We start from the raw sequence: 20,399 nt of genomic DNA, 5'->3' as shown, positions 1-20,399 counted from the left end.
AGCTTTGGTATTGATCTCATCTATCTTTTAATTCGGCGTGACACTAACCTTTTGACATCTATGCACTTTCTTTACATCACAGAATGCTAATCTGTTTGCCATATTATATGTAAGTATACTTTGCTATGATGGTTTCAGATGTAACCATGCATGAAGAAGGAACCTCTGTGTCTTAAAGGTTTGAAATAGTTTTTCTTCTTTTACATTCAACATTAAATGTAACACAATTGTATCACTTTTGTTACATTATTACAATATTTTATGCTTTTGTCATAGCAGAAAATAGAAATTAAGCAGCTATGTAAATAGACTGCTTTTTACTAAATAACAATTACATATAAAACAGCATCATTCAGAATTGAAATTATTCTTACATTGTTTCTTTTCTCTTTTTTTAAAGGTACACTGAACCCAATTTTTTTCTTTTGTGATTCAGATAGAGCATGCAATTTTAAGCAACTTTCGAATTTTCTCCTATTATCAAATTTTCTCCATTCTCTTGGTATCTTTATTTGAAAAGCAAGAATGTAAGTTTAGATGCCGGCCCATTTTTGGTGAACAACTTGGGCTGTTCTTGCTGATTGGTGGATAAATTCACCAACAATAAACAAGTGCTGTCCAGGTAATGAACCAAAAATTGGCTGGCTCTTTATCTTAGATGCCTTCTTTTTCAAATAAAGATAGCAAGAGAACAAAGAAAATTTTGATAATAGGAGTGAATAAGAAAGTTGCTTAAAATTGCATGCTCTATCTGAATCAAGAAAGAAAAAAAAATTGGGTTTAGAGACCCTTTAAGAATTACCCAGAAATTCAGTTAAAAAAAACAACAAAACATACAAAAAACTGAGAACTTTCATATTTGTAAATTTAAGGATAAACTATAAATAAATTATATATCTTAAATATTTTCCATTTATGGCTGAGATATTTTAAAGGGTATAATTCTTCAAAATTCCTTTCTAAAAATTATATTCCTGATTTCTCAGAAATATTTATAGTGACAGTGCTCATTTGTAAATCTATGACTTCAGGATATTGGTATGCTTTTCTTTCCGGCGTTCTTTAGAAATAGTCATATAATTTTTTTTTACACATACAGATAGCAGATGGAGATTCTAGCTGATAAAACAAGTGTTTCTTCAAGTTAAAAAGCTTAGTGGCTCTTAACCACAAACTTGTTATATTTAAAAATTATAGTAAAGAGAATGGTGTTTGCAGGCTTTTTAAGATAATACAAAAAAAAATATTGCTCTTCCTGAACTTTGATGTATGGGATTATCATTCATCTATGGCAGTTGAACACGGTAAACATGGGAAAACGATCAACATTTTATTCACACACAGGAGTTTTCTTGTAGTGATCCCTGATAAAATATCCCCACAATGACGGTGCATTTATCATCTAAATAGATTGTTACATGTTGGATTTGTATAATTCCTTTATAATTCATTGCTATGGTTACTATCATATTAGTTACATATTTATGTTGTAAATGCATTTAGATGTTTGTTATTAACAAGAATAAATGTCACCATGGAAATATAATTTTGGCTCTCACTTGTTATCTTTACAAATTATTCATGATGAAGCTAATTGCATGATAAATGGTTAAACCTGCTAAATCAATACATTAAGGGCCATTACAAGTGGAGCACTATCCTTAGTGTGAGGAACATAAACACGATTGCGAAATTGCAGTGTTCTTTGCACTGAAATCCATATTACAATTGGCATGCTGTTAAAATTACAGCAAATTCTTTTGCGCTAAATTGCAGCAATCTATTGTCACCATATTTTCAATAGGTAGCGTTGAGTGGTAATATGCACTCGTATTTCAATTTGGAAGTAAATGCAATCACGCAAACGCAGTCACATTTACCGTTCAACCTATTTACGCAACCTGAAAGGTCGTGAAAAGAGTTTTCCGGAAGAAACAGTTGCACTAAACTACACAATGAACCTCTAAACTGCCACCCCCCACATCAAAAACTACCTCTTTACACTATTAACCCCTAAACCACCAAACTCACACATCGCAATTCGCAAACTACCTCTTTACACTATTGACCCCTAAACTGCCACACCCCTACATTGCAATATATTGTTTTATTTAAATGAATTGTATCCATGGACAGCGCTTCATAAATAAAATATAATAATGATAAAAAATTGCATAGCCCTGACTACACTATTAACCCCTAAACCGCCAGGTGAATTTACCCACCAATCAGCAAGAACAACACAGTGTGTTCACCAAAAATGGGCCGGCATCTAAACTTATATTCTTGCATTTCAAATAAAGATACCAAGAGAATGAAAATAATTTGATAATAGGAGTAAATTAGAAAGTTGCTTAAAATTGCATGCTCTATCTGAATCACTATAGGAAAAATTTCGTTCAGTGTCTCTTTAATCCAAAATAGACTTTTTGTGCTCGTCGGGTAAGCGCTGAAGCAATAACTTTTTACTTTCAACTCTTAATGCCAGCACAACCTGAAGAGCGCAAAAGTTTTAATTCTAGTGCAGTTACCACTCTAGCGAAAGTGGTAATTAGCGCTCCACTTGTAATCTATCCCTAAAAGGCAATTTCGGTCAGAATTTAAATGCACATGGACTAATTACATCTTTGAATAGAAACATATTTGAAATACACATGTAATTGCAAAAATGCTGCTAGTAAAAGCTATCACTGTTTTAGTGTTAACATTTTTCTCTGCACGTGCATGTGAAGCATAGCTAGATATTGTCACTGCACCTATATTTTAAATAATGCAGCTGCTCAGGCAATCAGTGGGACTTAAATCATGTCAATTAACAAATGGAGTCATTAGCAGATGGTACAATCGCTTCAGGGTCTCTGAGCAAGTGCTGATACACGGTGAATACTTAAATACACTTTTCAAACAGCTATAGCTTTTATTAGAAGCTTTTTTTCTAATACATTTATATTACAAAAATGCTTCTATTTAAAACTGAAATGCATCCATGTGGATTCCAATTTTGACTAGAATGTTCTTTTAAAGCAGAATGTAGTCAAGTGTGCTTTTATTTAGAAAGAAAATAATCAAGAAATAAAAAAGAGATCCTAATGAGACTTACAAAATTATTTTCCAGCTTGACCATTATAAAATTAATCAGATATTACACTAATTTTTTTTTCCACAACATTTCTTACAGCAATCTGGTTTAGTAGTCATTATACACAATCCTTTAGAAACCAAATATATTTAGTTTTACAATTCAATAAACTGTGGTATAGGAATGTGTCTAGCAATCATGCCTTTGTATTCAAAAGGTTAAAGAGTTCTCAAAGTCAAGATGAACACAGAAAATTTACATTGGACATTTTATTCCGAAGTAGAACTATTCGGGTTGCATTGAGGACTATTGGAAAATTGCAAGTGTCCTGTAGTAATAAACTCAGCTGTCTTAACAGAGAAGTAATTTGTGACTAAGTTGAACAGGCTTCATATTATTGTTAAATCATAAAAAAAATGTCAGTGCCTATTTCTATTTTTTCTGTAGCTCTCACAAAGGCTGGAAATATTTTTGGTCACTTAAAATACTTCAGCTGGGGGTGATTGTAGTAAAAAATAAAAGAATCTTAGTTTAAAATAAAATAAATTAACAAATTAGGAAAAATCTGGAGGACTGGAGGAGGCTTGATAGTTTCAAATACAAAACTATCTCATAATCTTCAACCTTCATTGCGGCATTGTTACAGGTTGGGAAGTCTGTCAACTTTCTGACACCTTTTCTTGTCAGGGAAAATGTCCAGGTTTTCTTGAACTGTCCAAACACATGCCCCAATACTGTCCAACCCTGCCTATGACATATATAGCCTACCCAAGTTATATATGTAGACCACATCACCTTTTATGGCTCCACCCAAAACACACTGGTTTGCCAATACCTACAACCTCACCTCTTTGTCTCAGAAAGCCTGAGAGACATTTTGGGAAATTTGCTATCTGTATTCTATTACTTATTAACTGTATTGCTTAAAAAAACAATCCAATCAATTAACCATTTCCACCAGCCATTACTGGGCGTCCCTATGTGGTCATATATTGTTCATCACAGTTAAGCTAGTTGGACTTAAGAGAAGGGTGAAAGGTACCCTTTCTTTCCACTATCTCTTCATTCACCAGATTGCCTGCGATCAATCTAAAAGACTAAGACAGAACCACAAACCTTCCACTATCTCTTCATTCACCAGATTGCCTGCGATCAATCTAAAAGACTAAGATAGAACCACAAACCACCCAGATCTCTCCATAAAAGAGCAATAGAAGACCCATTACTTAAAGGGACAAAGGGACACAATACTTATATTCTAAATCACTTGAAAGTGAAGCAGCATAACTGTAAAAACTGACAAGAAAATATTAGCTGAAAAACTCTTTGTAAAAAGGGGAGATATTTTACCTCAAAATGTCTTCAGCTCACCAGAGTAAGTGCTCTATGAACAGTTATACATCAGCTGCTGTCCAGCTGCAAACTGGAAAAATAAAATAAAAACAGTGCCGTGGTAATGCATTGCTTTGCTATGATCTCATGAGTTTTCACTGAAATATTGTGAGATTTCACAGTAAACTTACTAAAACTGAATTGGAAAATAACATGACATAAAATAACATTTATGGCTAGATTACAAGTGGATTGCTAAATTATCAAGTGCCCGCCAATGGGCATATTTTCCCGTTTGCGCGTGCGTGATAATTAACCAGCCATTACAAGCGGCTGGTTATTGCTACTGCAAACTCGCGGTAGCAATTAGTGCTTTTAAAATTAACAAGAGATCAGATCTCTGGTTAATTTTATAAATGTGTCCCAAATGCCCCCAAAATACATTGTAGTGTATTTTATTAAAAAATATCTATAGTAGCATTTTTATTTTTGGGGATCAAGTTAATGGGAGTAGGGTGGTAGAAACAAAAATAGCTCTAAAAAGTGCCTTTTTGCATTGCAGTCTATGGGAACTGTGTGTTCCCAGTAAATATATATGTTTATACATATATATATATAAAATTATACAAGGAATGCAAAGATAGCAGTACAATAGCTAGCAAGTGTAGTTATCCTTACGCATAAACAATGGTGTTTCGAAAATAGTTTAGCCAAATCTAAAGTATAGTTTTTTAGATAATGGCACTGTAGAATGTTCCAAAAAGTCCATTAACCTGTTGCAGTGAAAAAGAAGTGTATTTGGGTAAGAAAGTCTCGCCCAAAATGTATAATCCTGTAAAACAAATTAGTTAACTAATGTCCGGTAAAGCCAAAGCTTTTATAATCAAGGAGTAGTGTCCAGTATGTTCCGGAAAAGTAATGGTTATGGTAACTTGTATCCCGTGAAAGTCACAGAAATAATAACAGGAAAAAGTATGTCTTCAAAACACTGTAGGGTTAATTGAAGGAAAAATACTTAGCTAGTATCCTCAATGCCAGCGGGTGTATAAGAATCTGTCAGAGTGCTCTTTCGCCAGTAGAAATGGTGTGCCGGATCGTTCCGTAAGCAGGACTACAATGACAACTTCCACAGATAGTCGTGGCTTGGTGAAAACCCCTCCAGTCGCATCTGTAGGTAATGTCTGGGTCCGCGTGGCTCACCGTAATCCTTCTGTGACGTCAGGACGTGCGCTACTCGTAAGCGCTTGATGACAAGTTCCTGGGTCAAGGGTAAGAATGGCTCCGCTAAGAGGTCGGGTAATGTCTGAGGGCTCCAACAAGCAGTATCCCATCCGCTGGATAATAGAAAAGGTAAGTCCCACCAGGGGGAATTAAGGAGGAGACCCGGAGACAGCAAACAAGATATATGAATCTTTTATTCTTTAGTTCAGCCTGACGGCCAAATGGCAGGTGCAAGTACAGGTAGACACCTGACGCGTTTCGCGCATGCGTACATGCGCTTCATCAGAGGCTAATGAGTTTTTTGTGAGGCAAGACCTATATTGGGGCCTGTAACCAATCGACAGTCAGATTTGCGAGTTGCAAATGTGCAGGTAATGATTGATTGATTGTTTGTGAGAGGTTACTTGCCCCCTAATAGGTCACACAAGATATATTGTTCATATTCAACAGAGCACACAATAACAAATCCTAACAATAAAAACTAAGGTAAAATAAAATAATATATACAATGATAGATCTATTGCTTATTTCAAAAAGACAACAGTATCAGTTTCCAATTACTGTGACATATGAAAATAACATATTAACTGTTTGATATCGGTTACAAAACCCATATACATATCAAAATATTTCAGTTAATTATGTCATCTAAGTAATATAATATTATTAAAGGAAAAGAAACACAACTAAGAAATAATGAAAAATAAAAACAGATTTAAAATAAAGTCTTAATAAATGTTATAACATATAAAACAAATAATAATAATTATTATAAGTGGTGTCTCAGTTCTAAATTGTTGATGGTATCCAAAACAAAAGGACCTTCAATGTAGGTGACTCATAATAAGCACCAATGGGTTAAGGAAAACTATATTGTTATATCAGAGGTCACTTGTAAAGACCACATCCTGTGTTTGTGGATTATATGGTCTGATAGTCCAGATAGAGCACATATTATTTTGTGCTATATCCCTGCTATGGGTTTAATACTCAAGTCAACTATAGTTTAAAATCCTTTTTTGGACTATAACTAGGGATAAAGTATTAGTACTCAATTATCTGTGCTGAATCATACTGAGACAATCTAATATCCAATAAATATTAAAGACATATTCAATCGGTCATAAGCTGTAGATAGTGCAATATAAAGGATATGGTAGATATGAACAAGGGTATGTAAGTCTTGGAGGAGGGGAGTTTGTCCCACTGATCTCTTAAAGATCAAATTAAGGGATATACAAACAGTAAGTTAGGTTAGAGTAAGGAAACTAAATGTAGAAGAGAGAGATTTTACTTTTGTATTATCTAATTTACATTATATTGTGTATTTTATGTTTAATTATGCGTGAGAGTTATAATATTCATTAGTAGTTACTTCTCTCAAAATTTGGTTTTAAAAAGAGTTTTTGGGTGAAAATATATCTCTCACTATCAGGGCATTTTCATTCACTACTTACTTTTCTATTCAAAGGGATGTAATTCACTAAAGTTATATAGAGAGGTAAGTATTCTTAACTATTCAGTAAAGAGATCTACGTCCATCCTCTTATTCATTCCCTCTGGGGCCCTAGTGTGTAATTTTACTATCCAAAATATTTCCTTTTTGCGAAGAGTTTTACCTCTATCTCCCCCTCGGGGGTGTTGTTTTATGGTATCTATGCCGATAAACGAAAAATATTTTTCGTTACAAAATGTGGCACAGCGATGGGGGCAAAATTTGCCCCCGCCTATGCCAACATTTATATGGGGTGGCTAGAATTAAATCGTATTTTCTCCAGTACTTTTCCTTTTGCTACCAATGTCATTATGTATGGTCGTTTCATCGATGACATTATAATCATTTGGAATAGTCATGATGGACAACCAGTGGACAAATTCATAGATTACATGAACCATAACAATTATAATTTGACTTTCACAGCAAATAAACATGAAACTAAAATTGATTTCTTGGACCTTAGTATAGAGAGTAGAGCTGACAGAATCTTTACTAGTACTTATCGAAAGCCATTGGCACGCAATACCATACTGCGTGCGGATTCCTGCCACCTCTCTCATCTAAAGAGAGGTATTCCAAAGGCGCAATATTTACGATTGCGCCGTAATTGTACAGAACTTAACCAATACTATACACAGGCACACGAGCTGACAGCTTGACTAGTAGATAGGGGTTATCAGAAACATCTACTAACACGCATTCAAGAACAAGTAGGGAAAATAAACAGACAGGATCTACTCATAACTAAACCTAAGAGAAGGAGCACTGAATTCAATCAAACCAGTACAAATAGTAACATGCTATTCATCACCCAGTTTAGTAAACAATATCAACAGATTTGCAGAATAGTAAAAAAGAACCTTACTATCTCAAAAAGGAGACGAAACATTAAGCAATATACTTACAACAGGCGTAACGTGTGTAGCTAGAAAAGCACCGACCTTAGGAGATATTACAAGGAAAAACTTTGCAGGAAAATCCACCAGTAATAAAAACTGGTTAAGCCTTAGATCTGGCTGTTTTAAATGTGGACATGTCCCTTGTAAGGGCTGTACTTGTATCACAGTCACTAACACATTTTCTTCAAATATTACTAAACAAATTTTTCAAATAAGAGACAGGATAGATTGCAATTCAATATTTGTGATCTACTTGATCAATTGCCTATTTTGCTCAAGCCAATATGTAGGCATTACGACCCGTCCATTAAAGGAAAGGATCCGAGAACATTTACGTTCTCTAGATGAGAAAGAACCAAAAACACCAGTGGCTAAACATTTTAGAACTCATGGTATAGGCCCTAAATATTTTTCGTTTATCGGCATAGATACCATAAAACAACACCCCCGAGGGGGAGATAGAGGTAAAACTCTTCGCAAAAAGGAAATATTTTGGATAGTAAAATTACACACTAGGGCCCCAGAGGGAATGAATAAGAGGATGGACGTAGATCTCTTTACTGAATAGTTAAGAATACTTACCTCTCTATATAACTTTAGTGAATTACATCCCTTTGAATAGAAAAGTAAGTAGTGAATGAAAATTCCCTGATAGTGAGAGATATATTTTCACCCAAAAACTCTTTTTAAAACCAAATTTTGAGAGAAGTAACTACTAATGAATATTATAACTCTCACGCATAATTAAACATAAAATACACAATATAATGTAAATTAGATAATACAAAAGTAAAATCTCTCTCTTCTACATTTAGTTTCCTTACTCTAACCTAACTTACTGTTTGTATATCCCTTAATTTGATCTTTAAGAGATCAGTGGGACAAACTCCCCTCCTCCAAGACTTACATACCCTTGTTCATATCTACCATATCCTTTATATTGCACTATCTACAGCTTATGACCGATTGAATATGTCTTTAATATTTATTGGATATTAGATTGTCTCAGTATGATTCAGCACAGATAATTGAGTACTAATACTTTATCCCTAGTTATAGTCCAAAAAAGGATTTTAAACTATAGTTGACTTGAGTATTAAACCCATAGCAGGGATATAGCACAAAATAATATGTGCTCTATCTGGACTATCAGACCATATAATCCACAAACACAGGATGTGGTCTTTACAAGTGACCTCTGATATAACAATATAGTTTTCCTTAACCCATTGGTGCTTATTATGAGTCACCTACATTGAAGGTCCTTTTGTTTTGGATACCATCAACAATTTAGAACTGAGACACCACTTATAATAATTATTATTATTTGTTTTATATGTTATAACATTTATTAAGACTTTATTTTAAATCTGTTTTTATTTTTCATTATTTCTTAGTTGTGTTTCTTTTCCTTTAATAATATTATATTACTTAGATGACATAATTAACTGAAATATTTTGATATGTATATGGGTTTTGTAACCGATATCAAACAGTTAATATGTTATTTTCATATGTCACAGTAATTGGAAACTGATACTGTTGTCTTTTTGAAATAAGCAATAGATCTATCATTGTATATATTATTTTATTTTACCTTAGTTTTTATTGTTAGGATTTGTTATTGTGTGCTCTGTTGAATATGAACAATATATCTTGTGTGACCTATTAGGGGGCAAGTAACCTCTCACAAACAATCAATCAATCATTACCTGCACATTTGCAACTCGCAAATCTGACTGTCGATTGGTTACAGGCCCCAATATAGGTCTTGCCTCACAAAAAACTCATTAGCCTCTGATGAAGCGCATGTACGCATGCGCGAAACGCGTCAGGTGTCTACCTGTACTTGCACCTGCCATTTGGCCGTCAGGCTGAACTAAAGAATAAAAGATTCATATATCTTGTTTGCTGTCTCCGGGTCTCCTCCTTCATTCCCCCTGGTGGGACTTACCTTTTCTATATATATATATATATATATATATATATATATATATATATATATATAGTCATGTGAGCTGCACTTAGGTTCTGATACCATCTCTGACGGCTTCAGAACGAAGCTCCCATTGGAGCCTATAGAAGCGCACTCTTGTGAGCGCAATGCTTCCCACTTTTAATACCAGTGCACATTAGCGTGAGCTGGTATTACACAGTGGATTTCAAATATCGCTTTCATGAAAGTGATATTTAGCGCTCCACTTTTAATCTGGCACTTAGTCTACTCAAGCATGTAAAATAAATCATTTGGAACGTTTTAAAGGGAGACAATGTTACAATACAATGACCAATTACTTTTAAATGCTTGGCCCTGGACGCCCACATGAAGAAAAAAATTATAAATTAAAATGTTTCGCTTTCTGGGGGTTAAATAATTTTAAGAATGTACTTTATGCCACATATCCTCAAATGAGTCTTAAATGGACAATAAACTGTTGAGTAAAACTACAAAATAATGATTCCTCATTGTGCTATTGTGTCTGCAGCTCTTTTCAAAACAGTTTTAAGATATTAAAGGGACACTAAGGTCAAATTAAACTTTAATGATTCCTATAGAACAGCAAATTTAAACAACTTTCCAATTTACTTCCATTAACAAAATGTGCACAGTCTTTTTATATTTATCCTTTTGGAGTCACCTACTGAGCAGGTGCAAGAATTCACAGAATAAACGTTTATACATTTGTGATTGGCTGATGGCTGTCACATGGTAAAGGGGGAGTGAAAATATACACAACTTTGAATTTTGTCAGAAAACAAAAATCTACTACTCATTTGAAGTTTAGACATTGGGGCATATTTATCAAGCTTCGTATGGAGCTTGAGGCCCCGACCGCTGCTCCATAACTTGTCCACCTGCTCTGCGGCGGCAGACAGAAATCAACCCGATCGAATAGGATTGGGTTGATTCACACCTCCTGCAAGCAGCCGATTGGCCGCAAATCTGCAGAGGTCGGCATTGCACCAGCAGTTCACAAGAACTGCTGGTGCAATGATAAATGGCGACAGCGTATGCTGTCGGCATTTATCGATGTGCAGCGGACATGATCCGCTATATTGGATCATGTCCGCTTGCACCATAGTAAATAGGCCCCTGAAGGGGTAGATTTACCAAGCAGCGGATGCTGCTATCTACCCTCATACTTTATGGCTCACCGTAAATGTAAGTTAAGAAGCAGCGGTCATAAGACCACTGCTCCTTAACTCATCCGCCACCTTTGAGGTCATGGACAGCAATCAGCCAGATCAGATACGATCGGGTTGATAGACACCCCCTACTAGCGGCATATGCTATCAGCATTTATCGATATGCAGTGGACATGTCCACCCGCACATTGATAAATCAACCCCTAAGGGGTAGATTTACCAAGCAGCAGATGCTGCAATCTACCCCCGTAGTTTCAGGTTCCCCTGAAAATGAAGTTTAGAAGCAGCGATCTTAAGACCGCTGCTCCTTAATTTTTCTGCTACCTCTGATAAATTGGCCCCTAAGTGCTACTGCATTGTCTTTTTATTGTGCATTTGTTAATTAAGCAAGTCTACTATATTTACTGGTCTTTCAGATGAGTCAGGAGCTGAAGCTCTGCCTCATTATATTAGGTGCTGCCATCTTGTAACTTAGGTATTTTAACACCCTGATGACACAAGGGGCGGACACTTAAAGAGCAGTGATGGCGCCAACTTTTTGATTGTTTAATTTGCTTGGGGTTAGTGTGCATGACACAGTGTATGAAATATACTGTAGAATTTTGAATTTTCTTTACAGTTACACTAAATATGTTAAAAGGCACGCAGCAATAATATAGATAAAAATGCAAAGCTTCTGCTCTGCATCAAGTTCCATAACCTTAAGTGCATTATATATCAAACATGCCAGCAACCTCACTAATCTGTAAATGTGCGTGGGTGAAGATGTGGAGCTTCCCCATATGGTGATTTTAAGGGATTAACCATCTGTAGCCACAAGAGGATACGCAATAGCATAGTCAGTAGACACCATGCTATTGTAATTGTGCCCACCAATTTTATGTCTCTTCAAATGTTTTTATCAGTGATATATTAGTGAGTTTTGGCACCGAGTGCTTAACTTTCTTTGATAGTGTGGATGAGAATTCTTAGTCATCACCCTCAGAAGTCTCATACACATAACATTGCAAAAAAAAAGTTCAAATAAAATTTGAACTCTGTAAAAGAAAAAGAAAAATCACAACAACAAGGATAGGATAAATCTAAAAGTTTATATGAGTACATAATATTTTTAGAAGAAACCAGACATCTTTTATAGTATATTGCAATGCTAATCAGGTTTGAACTGGGAGACCCCTGCAGACTCTCAATCAGTCATTTAAAAATACCATACCCCTTGCCTTGCAGTCTTTCTGTAAGTCATTCCCCTACATTATTCAGAACTCAGATGAGACCCCTGGTTATACAAGCCCCTATGTAAGCCACATGATTATATCTGTAGCTACTGTTCCCACTGTGTACTGTAGGCTTTTTCTAAAGCCAAGAATAAAAGGTGTGGCCTGACTTTCACAATGTACAACAGTTGCTGGCCCATCAAAAGCCATACTAAAGATTGGGTGGGGCTTCATTATACTGGCCCCACCCACAGGCAATTTGCTCAGTTTGCTAGATAGCAAACTATAAGGCTGGTGGGAATCATTTGTCCAACATTTGAAACTGCAATGTTAATTTGTGAGATGGCTAAATATTATTGTTTTGAAAAAAAGTGTTTTAATATGTTTTTCTTTAAGCACCAGTCAGAATTCAATGTCCATACACACATGAAAATTGTAATAATTTTTCCAATAACAGCCAATATTTTCCTGTGACAATACAATAAACGTTGGTTTGTTGAGGAAATGTGTTTGCCGGTGACCTTCCGTTGGGTGAATGTAAAAGTGAAAATGACTTGGTCCACTTCCAAAAGCAATTTTAACTCTCAATATCTTGAAACAAGTTTACAAAAAAGATGAATGTGTGTATGAGCTCTTATTTGGATGACAATAGAATAATTAGTGATGCATTTAAAAAAATTATATATATATATATATATATATATATATATATATGAAATAAGCAAATTGATTGTGCATAAAAGCAGTGTCAACTATTTTTGGTGGTCTTTTAAGTTCAAATAAATGTCAATAATTGAAAATGTTTCTTTTGTTTTAAGTTATTTAGAATCCACTATGGTTTACATGGGAACTGTTTGACAACTGTATTCAAATTCATTAGCAAACACTTTTTACGTATTTTTTTCACTGAATTTTTGGACTTTTCTATTTCAAAAGCCTAGAGCTTCTGAAAACATTTGAGACTCTCAAACTTCCCTCTTCTCATGTATTTTTTTATTTTAAAGTTAATGTCCATATTCAATTTAAATAAAATGTGATTTTGGTTAATCACCCTTTTTTATTCAGATTACATTTTTGCACATTTCAATTTCTATATAAAAATACAGCAATTATATTTCCATGTTTTCTTGTTCTTTGGATAATGAACTCTCGTTGGTAAATAAACAAATTCTTGGTTGAAACGGAATAAAAAAAATCTATAAAATCTCTATTATCAGGTACAATTTGGTGATGTGTTAAATATATTAGAAAAAGTGTTACATAAATTCTAAAATTACATGTATAAAAGTTTCAGGTTACCATAGAATGAGTTAATTGCAAACAATTCAATAATTCTGATATTGAGAACACAACATAAAAAATTAAAATGACATGGATAAGCCAGTGTTTTTTCTAATGAATCAATATAATTTAGTACTTTTGAGGAGAATGAGAGGGGACAGGCAGTGGCTTAGCCAGGGGGCTGAACGGAGTAATGTTATGGTGGCTGATATAGGTTGGGATAGAGGGGCACGTCTTGTAAGAGAAGCTGTATGAGAGAGTGATACTGATAGATGACTGCAAGCAAGTAAACCATTCTTATGTAAAGCCAAGAATGCAGATAAAAGTAGTCGCATAAGGCATAAATACAAAGATTTTTCCTTCAGGGAATAAAAAGATCTACTGGCTGACATATCCAATTTTAATTTTTGCTTATGAGCTCCTCACGGATGTTTTGCAGCTAGAATCTCAAGATAACTGGGCTGTGCCAAGAGTAAAATGGATGATGGCCAGCAATGAATATTTAGCTATGATTAAGCTCCACTAGGGGATGCAAAATATGTTAGACTCTGTACATGCTCCATGCCTGTATATGGATTGAATAAAGTGTATTTTTCAATAAGAAACTTGATGTGCAGCCATTCTTGTATATTTTACAGTTTTTTTTGCCTATGGCAGTTTTCACTTGGCCGGGCAGTGACTTATTCCTGGCATATTTAAAAGTAAACTTTAAGAAATTAATATTTTAAGAGGGAATTTAATGGAAGGATGAATACCTAATGCCCTGGGACCAATAGATTGCACCATTGTGGTGCTTAGGGCATTCTAAGATAAAGAGGTGCTTTATGGGAACCACAATCCATTAAACTCAATATGCCAATCATGACATCATGAATGAATATGCAGATTTGCCTGGAAGCACTCATGATTTGTATAGCCTGTTTCACTCTAACCACTTTCAAAACCGTTGTTCTGTAATCCCTATAGCCTCTAGTTATCAAGCCGTCAACCGCAAATACGCTGGAATTCCGCAGCGTATTTGTGGCGAGGCTGATTCGCCTTGGTTATCAACCCCTACTGCCCGGCAAAAGTAGAATATAGTGACGTAAGCTTCGATCCGCCGGACTCAGTCCGACACAGATCGATTCTTACGTCACTACAGATGTTCCGAATCAATGGGAGTCTGACCATAGCGAAAGCTCATGTTCGCTGCTGCCCGATATCCCATTGATTCCTATGGGAAACGTCTGCACCTAACACCCTAACATGTACCCCGAGTCTAAACACCCCTAATCTGTCCCCCCCTACACCGCCGCAACTAAATAAGTTTATTACCCCCTAAACCGCCGCTCCCGGACCCTGCCGCAACTATATTAAACATGTTAACCCCTAAACCGCCGCTCCCTGACCCCGCCGCCACCTACATTGTACATATTAACCCCTAATCTGCCGCCCCTATTCCGCCGCCACCTACATAAACTTATTAACCCCTATCCTGCGGATCCCGGACCCCGCCGCAACTAAATAAATTGTTTAACCCCTAAACCGCCGCTCTCTGACCCCGCCGCCACCTACATTATACATATTAACCCCTAATCTGCCGCCCCCTATACTGCCGCCACCTACATAAACTTATTAACCCTTATCCTGCGGATCCCGGACCCCGCCGCAACTAAATAAATGTTTAACCCCTAAACCACCGCTCCCTGACCCCACCGCGACCTAAATTATACATATTAACCCCTAATCTGTCGCCCCCTATACCGCCGCCACCTACATAAACTTATTAACCCCTATCCTGCGGATCCCGGACCCCGCCGCAATTAAATAAATTGTTTAACCCCTAAACCGCCGCTCCCGGACCCCGCCGCCACCTATATTAAAATTATTAACCCCTATCCTGCCCCCCCTATACCGCCGCCACCTATATTAAAATTATTAACCCCTAAACCTAAGTCTAACACTAACCCTAACCCCCCTAACTTAAATATTATTTTAATAAATCTAAATAAATATTACTATTATTAACTAAATTATTCCTATTTAAAACTAAATACTTACCTGTAAAATAAACCCTAATATAGCTACAATATAACTAATAATTACATTGTAGCTATTTTAGGGTTTATTTTTATTTTACAGGCAACTTTGTATTTATTTTAACTAGGTACAATAGCTATTAAATAGTTATTAACTATTTAATAACTACCTAGCTAAAATAAGTACAACATTACCTGTAAAATAAATCCTAACCTAAGTTACAATTAAACCTAACACTACACTATCATTAAATTAATTAAATAAATTAACTACAATTACCTAAAATTAAATTAAATTAAATAAACTAAACTATAGTACAAAAACAAACAAACACTAAATTACAGAAAATAAAAAAGAATTTCAAGAAGTTTAAACAAATTACACCTAATCTAAGCCCCCTAATAAAATAATAAAGTCCCCAAAATAAAAAAATGCCCTACCCTATTCTAAATTACAAAGTAACCAGCTCTTTTACCAGCCCTTAAAAGGGCTTTTTGCGGGGCATTGCCCCAAAGTAATCAGCTCTTTTACCTGTAAAAAAAAAATACAACCCCCCCAACATTAAAACCCACCACCCACATACCCCTACTCTAACCCACCCAAACCCCGCTTAAATAAACCTAACACTAACCTCCCTGAAGATCATCCTACCTTGAGTCGTCTTCACCCAGCCAGGCCGAATTCTTCATCCAATCCGGACGATGTGGTCCTCCATCCGGGCGAAGTCTTCATCCAACTGGCAAAGAAGAGGTCCTCCATCCGGGCGAAGTCTTGATCCAAGCGGCAAAGAAGAGGTCCTCCATCCGGGCGATGTCTTCCTCCAAGCGGCATCTTCTATCTTCTTTCTTCTGGCTCCATCTTCAGACCGCCGACGCAGAACATCCACCTTCCCCGATGGACTAACGACGAATGACGGTTCCTTTTACGGGACGTCATCCAAGATGGTGTGCCTTGAACCCTCGAATTCCGATTGGCTGATAGGATTCTATCAGCCAATCGGAATTAAGGTAGGAAAAACCTGATGAATCAGCCAATCAGATTTTTCCTTCCTTAATTCCGATTGGCTGATAGAATCCTATCAGCCAATCGGAATTCGAGGGACGCCATCTTGGATGATGTCCCTTAAAGGAACCGTCATTCATCGTTAGTCCGTCGGGGAAGGTGGATGTTCCGCGTCGGCGGTCTGAAGATGGAGCCAGAAGAAAGAAGATAGAAGATGCCGCTTGGAGGAAGACATCGCCCAGATGGAGGACCTCTTCTTTGCCGCTTGGATCAAGACTTCGCCTGGATGGAGGACCTCTACTTTGCCGCTATATTTTTTTTACAGGTAAAAGAGGTGATTACTTTGGGGCAATGCCCCGCAAAAAGCCCTTTTAAGGGCTGGTAAAAGAGCTGGTTACTTTGTAATTTAGAATAGGGTAGGGCATTTTTTTATTTTGGGGGACTTTATTATTTTATTAGGGGGCTTAGATTAGGTGTAATTAGTTAACACTTCTTGTAATTCTTTTTTATTTTCTGTAATTTAGTGGGGGGGGTTTTGTACTATAGTTTAGTTTATTTAATTTAATTTAATTTTAGGTAATTGTAGTAAATTTATTTAATTAATTTAATGATAGTGTAGTGTTAGGTTTAATTGTAACTTAGGTTAGGATTTATTTTACAGGTAATGTTGTACTTATTTTAGCTAGGTAGTTATTAAATAGTTAATAACTATTTAATAGCTATTGTACCTAGTTAAAATAAATACAAAGTTGCCTGTAAAATAAAAATAAATCCTAAAATAGCTACAATATAATTATTAGTTATATTGTAGCTATATTAGGGTTTATTTTATAGGTAAGTATTTATTTTTAAATAGGAATAATTTAGTTAATAATAGTAAGTTTTATTTAGATTTATTAAAATAATATTAAAGTTAGGGGGGTGTTAGTGTTAGACTTAGGTTTAGGGGTTAATAAGTTTAATATAGGAGGCGGCGGGGTCCGGGAGCGGCAGTTTAGGGGTTAATGAGTTTAATGTAGGTTGCGGTGGTGTAGTGGGGGGCAGGATAGGGGTTAATAACTTTAATGTAGGTGGCGGTGGGCTCCGGGTGCGGCGGTTTAGGGGTGAAACAATTTATTTAGTTGTGGCGGGTCCGGGATCCGCAGGATAGGGGTTAATAACTTGAATATAGGTGGTGGCGTTGTAGTGGGGGGCAGGATAGGGGTTAATAAGTATAATGTAGGTGGCGGTGGGGTGCGGGAGCGGCAGTTTAGGGGTTAATACATTTATTATAGTTGCAGCGGGGTCCAGGAGCGGCGGTTTAGGGGGTAATAACTTTATTTAGGTGCGGGGGCTCCGGGAGCGGAGGTTTAGGGGGTAAAACAGTGTAGTTTAGTGTGGGTGCTTAGTGACAGGCTATCAAAAAAGCTGCAAAGAAGCCGATGAACAGCGAGATCGATGACTGTCAGTTAACAAATTGTTTTTATTCCACATTGTGAATTTGAGCTATAGTTATTTCCCAGTGGGTCATATCTGCTTTGGATAGTACACTAGTTATTAAACCTGTGTAACTATTTACATTCAGTAGTCAGCTATTATATCTGGGTTTCTATTGTATACCTTTTAGCAGCTACTATTGCATTTGTGGACTTCGATTAAAGGGACATAAATCCGCAGAAATGTATTTCATGATTCAGATAGAGTGTAAAATTAGAATAAAAAACTTTCCAATGTCCTCCTGTTATTAAATACCATTGTTATTTTTGTATCCTTTGTAGAAGAGCAGGCAGAAAGGTGTATGAGTGTGCATGTGACTGGAGTAATATATGGAAGCAGTTTTTATAACTATATAGCAGTAGGTGGCAGCAGTGCTTTGCACACTACCTATCTAGATATCTCTTCAACAAAGAATACCATGATGAAGAAGTACATTTGATTATAGAGGTAAATCTAAAACTTTTTTGGGGTTTCATGTTGCTTTTAACTCGAGATAACCAAAGTTAATCTTACCAGGTGACTGTCAACATGCCCCAAATCAGGGGCAAAACTACAGGGGGTGCAGAGGACTCAACTGCAACTGGGCCCCTGAGGGTGGGGCCCCAGCTTCAAAAAACGTTGACTTGCCACTGTCTGCACTGATATCATGTGAGTGTGACATGATGCTTCACTAGTGTCCAGGGACGTGCACTCATAGGAGGCAGGGGAGGCAGGGCCTACCCTGCCATATGTGGCCAAAGCTTAATTAAATTTTAATTAAAACAAAAAAAAAAAAGTAAAAATATATATATATATCCCCCCCCCCCCATGTAATGCTATGGAGAGGCAGGTACAGGAACGCTTCTCTCCATTGCAGTACATGGGTCAAAGGAAAAGCTGTGCTGCAGCGCCACCTGTGTTCTGTCAATATATTAGCAGTAAAAATTGGGACCAATAGGAGGCACCCCTCTTGATGCCTCCTAGCAAGTGAAGGATATATAGATTAATCAGAAGGAGGATGCAGTGAGCAGGGTCATTTGACACAACTGGAAGCTGAGGTAACCTAAGAACAGATGACACCAAGCAGAAGAGTAAAGTAGTATTCTACATCTCTTGTGATTCACAAATTGTGTTCAGATACAGCTCATTAACAGGGGGGGACAGTAAGTGAGCATAACCCAATACTGACAGGAAGTCAAATGGTCAATTCAAATTTAAATCCATAATTTAAAACCCAGAGTTTGAAGGTAAGTGTGCAGTGTCCACATTATTTAAATTAAAGTTTTTGACATTGAAAATTGCTAAGCCTCCCTTTTTCATGGTTATTTGATTTAATTAGGTACAAACTCCATATATGTTATGTCTGTTCAGTCAGAGGATGCAGTATCTATTTTTATTTTTCTCTGTGTCTCCATTTATTTAAAGACTGCTGTTAACTTGTAATTCACAAATCAATTGAAAGCTGTTGCATTGTGTTTTTAATATGTGCTGCTTTTATACAAGTTTATATTACTAAAAAGGAGATAATGAGAAATTTAAAAAATATATGTAATTATTGCAGTTAAATGTTTTTAGAAATAATGCCACTGTAAAGTAACTGGTTAAACACATAGTCAAAGGGAGACATTTAAAATTAAACTTTCATGATTGAGGTAGAGCATGCTATTTTAATAGACTTTTCTAGTTATTTATATTTTGAGAATTAGCATCAACTGTTACTGGTCCCATGTCAGCAAATCAAATTAGTTTTTGAAAGGAACATGAAAGTCATAATTACGTTTCCATCATTCAGATAGAAATTGCACAAAAAAAATAAATAAATAAACTTTCTATTTTACTTTTATTATTATGTACTTCATTCTTTTGGTATCCTTTGGTATCCTTTGTTGAAGAGCATACCTAAGTGGGATGTGCACGTGCGTTTCTTGAACACCATATTGCAGCAGCTGTGTTGGCAGTATTGATAACTTGTCCTTTGTGTAAAACTTGTATGGTAAATTATTTCTATTTTTACAATACAGTAGTGAGTAGAGAAGAGATTGTGTATCATTCTAATTGCTTTATTCTCCAGGTAATCAATATATTTCCGATGAGCTGGTGCTTTAGTGCAGTGTTTCTCAACCATGGTCCTCAAGTACCCCCAACAGGCCAGGTTTTCATTTTAGCTGAATCAGTGCACAGGTGAATTAATCAGCTGATCAGTAACTCAGTGGTTACTAACTTGCTCTCACCCATCACCTGATTATGTCACC

The 20,399-nt window shown here is 36.1% G+C and overlaps 1 protein-coding gene across 1 annotated transcript in view; it reads right to left on the bottom strand.

Moving 5' to 3' along the window:
• The window catches only part of ITGA1 (integrin subunit alpha 1), a 359,476-nt gene that overhangs the window by 308,981 nt on the left and 30,096 nt on the right, over nucleotides 1–20,399 (bottom strand). The gene's annotated exons all lie outside the window — the stretch shown is intronic.

The sequence above is a fragment of the Bombina bombina genome, chromosome 2 (genome assembly GCF_027579735.1).
Source record: "Bombina bombina isolate aBomBom1 chromosome 2, aBomBom1.pri, whole genome shotgun sequence".
NCBI classification, from domain to species: Eukaryota; Metazoa; Chordata; class Amphibia; order Anura; family Bombinatoridae; genus Bombina; species Bombina bombina.
The sequence above is the reverse complement of the archived record's forward strand: the minus strand, read 5'-3'. Positions and strand labels throughout refer to the sequence as shown.